At 39.7% G+C, this 12,612-nt stretch overlaps 1 protein-coding gene across 3 annotated transcripts in view; it reads right to left on the bottom strand.

The window, feature by feature from the left end:
* Positions 1-12,612, bottom strand: part of FMN1 (formin 1) — a 444,603-nt gene that overhangs the window by 407,424 nt on the left and 24,567 nt on the right. The gene's annotated exons all lie outside the window — the stretch shown is intronic.

The following is a 12,612-nucleotide window of genomic DNA, read 5'->3' as shown; positions in this document are numbered from 1 at the left end:
AAGCCTTAATCAAGTTTTTTGTTTCTTTTCCTAGTTCTTGCCTATCTGAAGACAAATGGAATGGCAGAGAAAAAGGAAAAATCTGTAAGCCACTGCTGGTCCTGTATGGATTTCCAGTGTCTTCGCCATCAAAGTGGCTGAAGTGTCACATGGGCAGTGAAGGTGTCTGCTCCCTCGTACGATGTGAAGTATCCCAGGGGTGTCTCTGTGGCTAACATCCCTCCACACAATCATGAGCTTAGAATGCTATATTATGATACTTCATTTCTTAAATGAAGGCATTGCCCAGTCTTCAATATTTCCAAGCTTAAAAGAAATTCCCTGGGAAGGGTAACACAATAACCATTTTGTTAACCATTGATTTCTTTAGTGATATCTCAGGTCTTTCCTAAATGGGTCTAAACAGTCAAAAGCTACATAAAAGAACATTTTGAGTGAAGGAAGAGAGAAAGGAGGAAGCTTTCCAATAGAAACTTCTTAACGAAGACAGATGAAGATAAAAGTAATAGAAGGTAAAAAGAAAAACATGCAAGAATCTGGTCAACCCAGAAGTTCCAGGAGGACTCAGGGTCCTCACAGAAAGGGTTAGAAGGGCATGAAGAGAGGAAGCACAGAGGAGATGGGAGGCCAGCAGAGGCCTTGCCTCTTTCACAATTTTCTGTGGGATTGTTCTCATTCAACTAGCCTATCTCTAAAAACTTTTCTAAAATGCTCCTTCCTTGCCTTTCCTAAAAGACACACATGTATATAGATACCTAATACTTATTGGTACACACTCTCTGAATATATCCAAGAACTCACTTTGGAGGTGGTTTTTTATTGGGGGTGGTTTTATAACAACCAGTTATAAAAGCCATTGCACAGCTGCCAATATCCACTGTTCACGATGCCAAGCATCACCAGTTCAGTTTAGGGATTGTCAGAAAAGCTGAAGTGAAGCTGCAGAAGTGCTATTTTAAGTTGCAGAAAAATGAGAGAGGCCTAGTTTTGCCTTCAAGCATCATTCTCCTCTAGTTTTTCTTATCTTCTCGATTTCCCTGGATTAGGAGAAGTGCGTGATATGGGAGAAGGGGAAGAGTTAAAGTTTTTTATACTCTGTCCAAAGTAGCAGCACGAAGTTGATGCCATGATTTCAGCTGAAAACATGACTGCTTCCTCTAAAAGCTTATTCCCTAAGAGAGGGAATTTTTAATGTATTGAACATATACATGTGCACACTTTTATTTTGTTATCTCATTTCATAAACACATCTCCCTTTTACAGATGAAGAGATCGAAATTCAGAGACATCAAGGATCTGGTCTAAGGTCGTATGGCTTAGAAGAAGCAAGGATAAAAACCCAGGTCTGTCTCATTTCATGGCTTTGTAGGTAAAGTGGCTCCTCATCTACTGCCTTCTACTGATGAACTAGTTTTCCAAGAAATCTGCATAGAAGAGTTCTTTTATTTTGCTAGCTTGGTGTTACTCACACTGTTTCTTCAAATATGTCTCACATCTTGCTACTTGTACCACTCATTGGTTAGTTTCGGCACCTCTGATCAGACAAAATGCTTTTCTCTAAGGCTGTCCCTTAAACAACATAATCTAGGGTCAGGGCACCAGAAATTCATTACATCTGTACCTGTCAAGCAGAACTCAATGAAAATTCCAATACAGAAAATAAAGAGGAGACTCATATGAAGGGTATATCTTTTGTAAAGATTATAGACATATCGTGCTCTACTATAGGGTTAACTACTTTTTTCTCCTTGTCTTTGTAAGTCGTGATTATATACATGGAGAAAATGTCACGGTTAGTATTAGGTATGTTAGTCATGGTTGGGAAACTAAAGCCAAAGTTTAGGAAATTATGAGATTGGATTTTACAGCAATAAAGCCACAATTCAAGGCATGAAACTACTATTAAGAATAAACCGCTTCACTGTATTGCGTCTTCCACACATAAACTTTAATACAAAATGCTGTTTCTGGTGCCATGTCTGGAACCAGAGAGGGGCAGAAGTGAGAGAGAGAAAAAAAAAAAAAACGGGGGTTTGCCCCATGCTCTTAGGACTAAATTTTCTCTGATCAGGGCACCGGGGACCAGAAGTGTGGTAAGAGACTGTACTGAACACAGGCTAAGGAGCCTGAACATCCCAGGAGCCATGGGGAATCACTGAAGAATCCCAGGCAAGGCATGCTGTTTATTTTGATTTGTATTATAGAGAGATCACTCCAGAAGCAATGTAGAGACTAGACCAACAGGGGATAAGACTAGGTTATAGGTCACTGAAAGACCCTTTCAGTATTTCAGAAAGAATTGTTAATAGTCAGAACCAGGGCAGTGGTAATGTGAATACAGAAGAGAAAATCAATTCAAGTAGATAGAATTGATAGGACCTAGTGATTAATTGGATATGTGTAGTAGAAAAGAGTTTATTTCCATGATTTTAGATAGGTGATTGGGTAGGAATACGATGCCATTCACAAAGATAAGAAAGGCAAGAAGCCTTTGAGGGAAGATGATTCATTCCGTTTTGGAAATTTTGAATTTTAACATTCAAGCACACGTGCACGAAACTGCTAGCTGCAACACGGTAGGGCTTAGAAAGGAGATATAGACTAGAGTTATACATTTAGGAGTAACCATATAATACATAAAGAGTTCTAAGTAAGATAAAGTAAACACATTCCATCCTGTCTCAATCACTGAATACAGCTTAAAAACCTATACAGAATGCATGGAGCAGTTATCTGAGTATTCTGAAAAGTAGACAGTAGCAAGCCACTTGGAAAAAAGGACCAAACTTTGAAGTGTCACCCAACAATAAAGCAGTTAAATTTGCCCGTTTTCTCTCCAGTAGTCCCCTAGCCTGGACTCAAATTATCCTGAAAGATGGAAGTGAGTATCAGCACACACAGAGAAAGTTCTAGGGGAAACCTTCTAGTTCAGAATCAGAAGTAGAAAAAGACATCTCCTGCCAGTGACAGCAGCAGAAGTAGGAGCCTGTTGGCAACTAAAACTCTAAGAGATGAGAATGTTCCTCTTTGATCAGAGGAACTGGAGTCCCAATACCGTGGGGCAAACCCTGTTCCTTTTTTTCTCTCTTTGTCCTGCCCCTCCTTGGCCCCAGATGTCAGCACAGATGCAGGAAGTTTGAAGCAGAGGTGGATAAATAAAGTCTCGGATTTATGGCTAGAGGACTGAAGACCCCTAGAGAGCCCCCAAATACGCGAAGCTTAGTAAGTGACCCAGTCAGTTGTTTATCAACTCCTGAATTCACCCCCAAGCTGTGTATGTGTGGACCTGATCCTAAGCAGTGTTCAAAAGACTTTGGAAAAAAACTAACAGATGGACCTTGGGACTAAGAGATAGACCTCCTACAGTGGCAACTGGGGGGCACAGGAATGTGACAGCTCCAAAGAACCCAGCAAAAGCTTTGAAAATGGAACTGATATTAAAACCACAACAAACAGGAGGCTCATCAGAACTTTCAGCCTGAACTAAACCAAGTTGGCTGCCTGAAAAAAGGGAAAACGAGACTCAGAGTTTATAGTACTCAAAATGTTCAGAATACAACCCAAAACTACCCAGCAATACAAAGAACCAGGATAATCTCAACTCCCCTGGGAAAATTAATCAACAGATGCCACTCTGAGATGACACAGATGCTGAATTATCTGACAAAGACTTAGAGCAGCTGTAACAGAAGTGCTCCAGCAAGTAAGAGTTAACACTCTTGAAATGAGTGGAAAGAGAGAAATTCTCAGCAAAGAAACTGAAGATATAAAAGAGAATCAAATGGAAATTTTAGAACTTAAAAAATATAGTAATGAAATGAAAAAACTTATTAGATAGGCTCAATAGCAGAATGGAGATGTAGAGGAAAGAGTCAGTGAACCTGAACATAGATCAATAGAAATTACCCAATCTGAACAACAGGGAGAGAGAAGACTGATAAAGTGAATAATCAGAGTCTCAAGGACCCATGCTACAAAAAAAAAGACTACCATTTATCTCACCAGAGTCCTAGAAGGAGAAGAGAAAGAGCCTAGTACAGAAAATATATTTGAAAAAATAATCATTGAAAACTTCCCTAATTTGGTGAAACACATAAACCTACAGATTTAAGAAGCTCAGTGAGCCCCAAGCAGAATATACCCAAATCCGTTTATACCCAGACCCGACATTCAAACTGCTGGAACCTAAAGACAAAGAAAAAAAATCTTGAAACAACCAGAGAAAAATGATGCATTGCTTATAGAGAAATGACTTAAGTGACTGAGGATTTCTCATCAGAAACCATCAGGGCCAAAAGGAAGTGGAACATTTTTAAAGTGCTGAGGAAAAAAAGACCTGTCAACCCAGAATTTTATACCCAGTGAAAATATTCTTCAAGAATGAAGATGAAATAAAGATGAAGGAGAAGTAAGAGAATTAGTTGCTGACAGACCTGCTCTAAAAGAATTGCTAAAGGAAACTCTTCAGACAGAAGAAAAATGTTACCAGAAAGAAACTTGTAACATCAAGAATGAAGAAAGAGTAATAGAAATGGTAAACATCTGTGTAAATATAATATTGTTCTTCTCTTGAGTTCTTTAAAAGATATTTGACAGTTGAAAGCAAAAAAATATGATATCGTTCAGTGGGGTTGCAATGTATGTACATATAACATACAAGACAACTACAACATAAGAGAGTGGTTACCAGGACCTCCATGGTATGAAGTAAAATAGTATTTTAATTCTAAGTACACTGTAAAGAGTTCAGCATGTATATTGTAATCCCTAGAGAAAACATTTTAAAAAATATACAAAGATATAATCAAAAATACAACTGGTATATTAAAACAGAATAATATTAAATGTTCAAATAACTAAAAATAAAATGAGAAAAAGGAAATGAAAGAGAGGAACAAAAAAAGGCAACAAACAAAAGTAAAAACAAATGGAAAAAATTGGAAAACCTAAATCTAAACATGTCAACAATTACATTAAATGTAGATGGTCTAAACACAACATTAAAAGACAAAGACTATCAGAATGCAAACAATACGGAGTTAAAGTCACTGAGTTGGATGAAGTTACTCAAGAAGAGTATGCAGCCTGAGGAAAGCAAAGGTTACAGAGTACAGTACTGGATATTCAAGGATATAGTATAGATATTCAAGGAATAAGTGGAGGAAAGAGAGACTTCAAAAGAAGCTGAGAAAGAAAAAGGTAGTAAGATAATTCCCCATATTTTGTATCTAAAGAAATTAAGGTTAAATAGTTTAATTTCTTATTATGTTTTTATTATAAGTCTGTAAACCCTAGATCTAAAATCTTTCAGTGTAGTCAAACTGAGGCCATGGTTCAGCAGTTCATGTTAGATTAAACCATAGGTCTTCCATAATACTAGCAAGCCTTTCTTCCTCCCTTCCCTGAGAGTAACAGGAGTCACATACACAGTTATATCCTTAAAGTCTTAGCTTCAGCCTTATCCATCAACCCTTCTTAAAGACCTGTTACATTTTCCTTCTATAATTTTCTTTGCTACATTTTCTTTGGCAGAGAAATACTGAAAAAATAGTGAAAGTCACAACCATGGTATCATACCATGATGAAGACCATGTCAACTAGGGATCAAACCATAGGGTATAAAAGATGAAAAGTGTGACTTTGGGGTCATAGATATTAACATCGGCCATGTGGTTTGTGGCAGGATACTTGGCAAAAATAAGTCCCCATGAATTGTAAAAGAAAAGTGTTCCATTCTTAGAATCTTGAAAATTTTTTTAAATGTCACAGAGGTTTCTCTGCTTCCAAGATGAAATACTATTCTACCAGGTTCTGGGGGTCCAAATCCAGATGCAAATGTTCATGCCATGTGTTCATAATTTCTGAGTTTCCAATGATCATATAAACAAATAAAGAAGGTACTCCTAGTATCTCTTTCACTGGGCCTTATCATTTAACAAAAAATTTCAAGCAAAAACATTATCTGCAGTGGAAGGTAGGAATTGAGAATTGCAGTTTAATTATAAGGTAGTGTCAGTTAAAAAGAACAAGTTTCTCCTTTGGATGCACAAGAATACAGGTTTTGATACACGAGTGACACAAAGACAGTCCAACTGGCTCAAATTTGGCAACCACGGTGCATCTTAGAGGAAACTTATGGAAAAGAAAAAATGTCATGTTTTCTGGTCCTAGGATGAGTTTTAAAATCATTTGACCAACAAATTTAAGACAGATTACTGCAAACAAATACAAACATTTGCAAACTTATTTCCCCATTCTCTTCCACAGTTTGAAATTATTTTTATCGAAATAACTCATTGTGTACATCCTCCACTGTCATCAATGAATAATTATAGCACTGCCTCTGGAGCATGGAATAACTATCCATGGTTCTTCCCAAATCTCCCTCCCTCAACCAAAGACAGATTGTCAGAATTCAGTCATCAGTCTAGCACCCTGGCCAGTGTCTGTATCTGTATAAACATACCTCATGTACTTTCGTCCTTCAAATTTCAGCTCCTTTGTGACATGAGAAATTTAATCTCTAAGTTTCCAATCCACTAACTCAAAATACTACTTGTTGATACCTACTAGATGACCAAGAAACTGTAAAACTCCTCCTCTTTGAAGAAGTCTGCCCTGAGCAAATGAACTTCAACCTCAGCACTCCAGTGTGCTCCACGTCAAAAGAAGGCTTCAGAGAAGGGCAAACACTTCTCTGTGACAATCCACTAGCAAGTCAGAGTGCGGTACAATGCTGAATCATTGCACATATTTTCCATCTAAGAAACCAGAGGAAAAAGAACTGTAAGTCTTAGGAGGAAAAAAAGAAAAGCAAAATAACAAGGAAAGCACTATGGAGTGGGGTTAAATATAATTCTATGCTGAGTTCACAGGACTATTTCAAGCAGCAGTGCCTCACTCTGCTTTGACTAAAATGCAGCAGCTCTGCAGGTGCCACATACTAAATTATACATCTTAATTTGCTCTACCAAGTGACCTTCTCTGGTTGTGCTCAGTGTCAAAGCACTTTGCTTCCTGGGAAGTCTTCAGGTCTTTCATTTCCTCTTGCAAACTCCAGACAGACATTCTCTCCAAGACAACACTGCTGGGGTGATTTCTCCTCCGACTCTTTTTCCAGTAAGCAAGCACATGATTTTACTCTATCCCAAATGGAAAGATCTGTTGTGCCTCACCATAATAGGAAATTATTGCCTTTAGCAGATGGTATTCAATGCTCATAACATATTTCACCAATGCCTAAAATAAGATCCAAGAATTTGCTGCAGTCATTCTATCTGCTTACTATAGATTTCCTAATTGATTCTGGACCTAAAAGGCCAATGCAAAGCTTTTTTGCTCAGCCATTGGCACGGCCATGCCCTGGGACTCCATCTGAGCCCAATACTGCTAAGATAGATTATCTATAACTTCCATTATTTAACGGGAAATTGTCCATCTGTCCATTCAGATTCACACTCTACCCTTCTGCACATCACTAAGCACTAGGAGACTGACTTTTTTGGGCTCAGTCAAGATCAACAAGCTCCCCTGCACTCTGGCTTCTACTAGGTTTAGCCACTGGAAAACACTAGCAGCAGATCAGAAGGTAGAATGGGAAAAGGGTCAGGATATTTACTCCCTGGCTCCTTCCCTCCTAGGCTATGGTATTGCAATAGGTGTGTCCTCTACTAATGAAGACCACAGATCCTCTTGGGGAGCCCTCTTCCAGCTACAGTTACTTCTTCTGGGTACCAGTTACTGCTCCCTCCCATTGCTCATTCAGGCCTAGGTAGCTTTGAATTCTGCCTCTTATGTGTGATTTTGGACACATTAGTGCCAGCCTGTCTTCCTCCCACCCACCCTAGGATAGAGTGCAGTGTTACTGTTCTTAAGATAGAAGATATAAACACAAAGGTAGGTCTGCAATAGCTTTCTAGCTCTTCTCCCTCTGAAGGATTTTTTCTCCAAAGAATCTAAACACTGCGGGAGTAGGAGTACAGAAGTGATAACTAAATTACTACAATACAAAGCAGAAAGAGACCCATTCAATAGACATCAAACAGAAAATCAGAGGTCAAAGAAAGGACAGAGTATATCATATTTGTAGGATCAGGAAATCCTTCAGGAAAAGCATTTGAAATTGCCCCCTCACTAAAGGGTAAGATTTCAACAGGTAGAGATTAAGAAAAGGGAATTCCAGGGCTTCCCTGGTGGCGCAGTGGTTGAGAGTCCGCCTGCCAATGCAGGGGATATGGGTTCGTGTCCCGGTCCGGGAAGATCCCACATGCCGCAGAGCAGCTGGGCCGGTGAGCCGTGGCTGCTGAGCCTGTGCCCCGCAACGGGAGAGGCCGCAACAGTGAGAGGCCCGCGTACTGCAAAAAAAAAAAAAAAAAAAAAAAGAAAAAGAAAAGGGAATTCCAAGAGGAGGAGCATTATACAAGACTGGGAAATTTGCTAAGGGAAATTTGCTAAATATGTACAAAGGAAAAATTACGCTTCGTCTGTTTTTTAGACACGTGTCAGGAGAAATAAGATAAAGTAATGTCACGTTGTAAAAAAAATTTGAATCCAGGTTGGTGGGAAATTCATGCTTACTTCACAGAAAAACAGGAAACCATTGATGGGTTTTGATCAGGAAAGTAATATGTTCACAACTAAACTTAAGGAAGATGAATTTAGCAGTGATATCAGAACAGAATGGAGTAGAAAGAGATCAGAAAGAGCATCAATAAGGAACTCAGGAAAACTGCAAAGAGATTGAAAAAGAAACAAATTCGAAGGGGAGATCAGAGGAACAGTTTTAGATAGGAATTTTACCAAAGCAATAGAACACCAAAATATATTGCAAAGAGCAAGAGAAAAGGCAGACAGTTAAGAGAAGGTAATGAGTAATAACCTATACTGGTATCAAGGCTTTGACTTTGCTATTAATTTTGTCTTGTTTTTCAAGACAAAGGAAACCTAAGCATGTTTTTATGCTGAGAAGAAGTAGTGAAGAAGGAGATATTGATGATACAAGTGAAAGATGGGATAAAATATGGGACAATAGATAAAGGAAGGCCCCAAAGGATGAAGACATGGGCTCAAGATCAAATGAGGAGGGTCAGCCTTGACAAGGAGAGCTGTTGCATGATCAAAGACTAGGGTTAGATAAAGAGAAGAAGACAATTATAAGCAGAAAGTAGTGAAATTGAGAGAGTTTACATATTACCACAATGATTTTTGTTTTCTTCATAAAGACTATCATTTTATGATTTTCTTTGTATTCCTACAATGTCACAAGAAGGAAGCAAAATACTGCAGAAGCAAAATTTCTGCCTTTAAAACTCTGATGTGACTATGAGTCAAAAGCACTCCAAGCTGGGCCTTATTATAACATACTGGCGAATCGCTAAAATAATTAAATAGAGGCAAAGTTTGGTCGATAGAATTATTTTGGTCAATAAATTTCTAGCCAAAGTCACAGCTGGTTATCAAAGAATACGAAAAATGGCTCCTTTTTGCATTTGTTTGTTTTTTTGACCCCTAAACCAACCCACTCATATACCCAGACATACTACAAGGTATGAGCATTGACGATTCCCCCAAAGACTTCAGAGAATCCTTTCTTCACCTCTCCCTTACTTCTTCCAAACTTCACTACATAAACAAACATCAGCTTACCACATGATCTCCATGAGAATATAAGATATTGAGATCCTCAACGCATCTCTGGGCTCGTGTCACTATCTGGTTTATATCATAATCTATGGGAGATATAGGAGTATACAGAGAGAATAAACCCCTTCCTCATGATTATAAAAAAGAATCTGTACATACGAGATTCTTACTCATTGAATGCTTAAGGTTCAAAGGTCAGTGTTTGACTGCACAGCATCCCTCAAAAATGGGCTTGGTACAATCTTGGTAAGACAGATAGCTTCCTTTTCAAAAATCAGGAGTGTCTTTTTAAATATGTGAACCCAACTTGTGGAGTTTCCTTTTAGGAGAACTTTAGATCAGGAACAATCATCGCATATGTTAAGTTGAATCTGCATTTCCAAATTAAGGACTCTGCTCTTGAACAATGACTTTCCAATTATGCAGAATAAGGGATTTAAATAGGCTTTTACATTTTATAGAGGAGTAAGGACCCAGGCAGGGTGCTTTGAGGGCACTCTCTTGTTTATAGATCCATCCCGGAGCACAGCCCTCACGAAAGAAGGGAGGAGCATGGTGACTCTCAGGGATGAAGCTACTCTGCTGTTTCCCTTTCCCCTACAGTCCCTCTGTTGGGGGAAAAAAAAAAAAAAACTTAGCTGTCTCACATTATGTGTTCTAATTTTATAAAATGCCCCAAATACTTTCATACATCACCATAATACGAGATTTGTATAAAACTTCCACAAGAGAAGTTGTGTGGCTCCAACTTCCTTTTGAGACATACACACACTCTCTAAGGCTGGTATGACAGATGTTGTCATTGTCACTTACATACAGAGAGGCTAAAGGAGACCAGAAAATTCCAAGTGGCTTGCCCCTGGTCACACAGCAACAGAAGTGGGACTCAAATCCAGGTTTCTGGATTCCTAGCTTGGTGCTCTCTCTACTACACTACTAGAGCTGAAAACCATTAAAAAAAAAAAAGACTAAAGAAACAAAATGCCATAAAAAATGTATTGTTGGATAGAATTTTAAATGCACTGTACTACTACACAGAATGAAGCAAGTGGGCTCAAAGCCACTCTTTGGTAAGGGTTTCTCATGCAAATATGATCTTTAGAAGAATTCTATGTCTGATTAAATATTCAGAATCCTACAGAGGAGTGTAATTTATAGGCAATGGTTTCATAAGATGCATCTGCTTCCTTTCTGTGTTGTTGCTTTTGTTGAGAAAGACACGTTGGTATCAAAGTTTTTTTTTGTTTTTTTTTTTGTTTTTTTTTTGCGGTACGCAGGCCTCTCACTGTTGTGGCCTCTCCTGTTGCGGAGCACAGGCTCCGAACGCGCAGGCTCAGCGGCCATGGCTCACGGGCCCAGCCCTTCCGCGGCACGTGGGATCTTCCCGGACCGGGGCATGAACCCGTGTCCCCTGAATCGGCAGGCGGACTCTCAACCACTGCGCCACCAGGGAAGTCCAGTATCAAAGTTTCACAAATCCTGATGCTTACCATGGGAATCAAGGAAGGCCCTTATTCATCTTAATCTAGTGTCATTTCATAAAATCTGCCATGAGTTAGTTATTTTGAGATGACTTTTGCATCATACCAGTAATTCTCTATGTAGCAATGTTTAAACAAAAGGCTCTCCCAAGAAAGGGACAGGGTAACCCAGCACTGCATTCCAACCCAGTGTTTATGTCTGTTTCAGCAAAGACAGCTGGCATCATCACTGCTGTCTGGCAAGCTCATTTTCCTTAGTTGACTAATGAAGAGGCAGGAAGATAACACTTTGCGGACAAGCAGTAAAAATCCACAAAAATTAAAAATAGAGGTGTGGGGCTTCCCTGGTGGCGCAGTGGTTGAGAGTCCGCCTGCCGATGCAGGGGACACGGGTTCGTGCCCCGGTCCGGGAAGATCCCACGTGCCACGGAGCGGCTAGGCCCGTGAGCCATGGCCGCTGAGCCTGCGCGTCCGGAGCCTGTGCTCCGCAACAGGAGAGGCCACAACAGTGAGAGGCCCGCGTACCGCAAAAAAAAAAAAAAAAAAAAAATAGAGGTGTGGTAATAAGATAGGTAGATTCATACTCAGTTGAGAAGGAGGAAGATGAGATAAGCCAACATTTCATGAGCTCTTACCCAATGCTAGGCCCTAGTTAAGTGCTTCTATGCCTCATTCATTTAATTCTCACAGATCTATGAGATCTACAGATCTATGAGAGTACTAACAATACTCCCTCTATACCCATGAGAACCACGGAAGCTTAAGTAACTTACCCAAAGTCTCAAGAATTGAAAATTGAATCCAAGCCTGAATGTCTTAAAGGTTTGCATGTAGAAGTTACAAAATATTGCATATTCCAAAACTTCATGGAGAGATGATGAATCTGTTATGGGACACTCACAGGAGACCTTTACATAGGATTATTTCTTTTCTCTTTGTTAAAAGATGGTTAAGAGATTACAGCGATCATGCAAGTGAATGCCATGCCCCTCAGCCAGAATGTTAATTATCCATCTGGCAGAAAGGAAAAAGAGCATGTAAAGTTTGCATAATTCCTACTGAGAATTCTTCTTTGTCCTAAAAGTATGCTACTGTTCATGGTCTAATGTTTCTATTAGGGCCTAGAGAAAGACTTATCCCACAATGCCCCAGAGAAGGTGAGGAAGGTTAAAATTGGACATCACCATTAAATTTGCCTCAGGTGAAGTTAAGAGAATTATGATTGAATGTCAGTAAGTTCTGACTGCAGGAGGTGTAATAAAAAATGTCAGAGCGGGGCTTCCCTGGTGGGGCAGTGGTTGAGAGTCCGCCTGCCGATGCAGGGGACACAGGTTCGTGCCCCGGTCTGGGAAGATCCCACATGCCGCGGAGCGGCTGGGCCCGTGAGCCATGGCCGCTGAGCCTGCGCGTCCGGAGCCTGTGCTCCGCAATGGGAGAGGCCACAACAGTGAGAGGCCCGCGTACCACCAAAAAAAAAAAAAAAAAAAAA

This window comes from Pseudorca crassidens, chromosome 1, assembly GCF_039906515.1.
Source record: "Pseudorca crassidens isolate mPseCra1 chromosome 1, mPseCra1.hap1, whole genome shotgun sequence".
Classification (NCBI taxonomy): domain Eukaryota; kingdom Metazoa; phylum Chordata; class Mammalia; order Artiodactyla; family Delphinidae; genus Pseudorca; species Pseudorca crassidens.
Note: the sequence above shows the minus strand (reverse complement) of the source record. Positions and strands in the feature narration are given on the sequence as shown.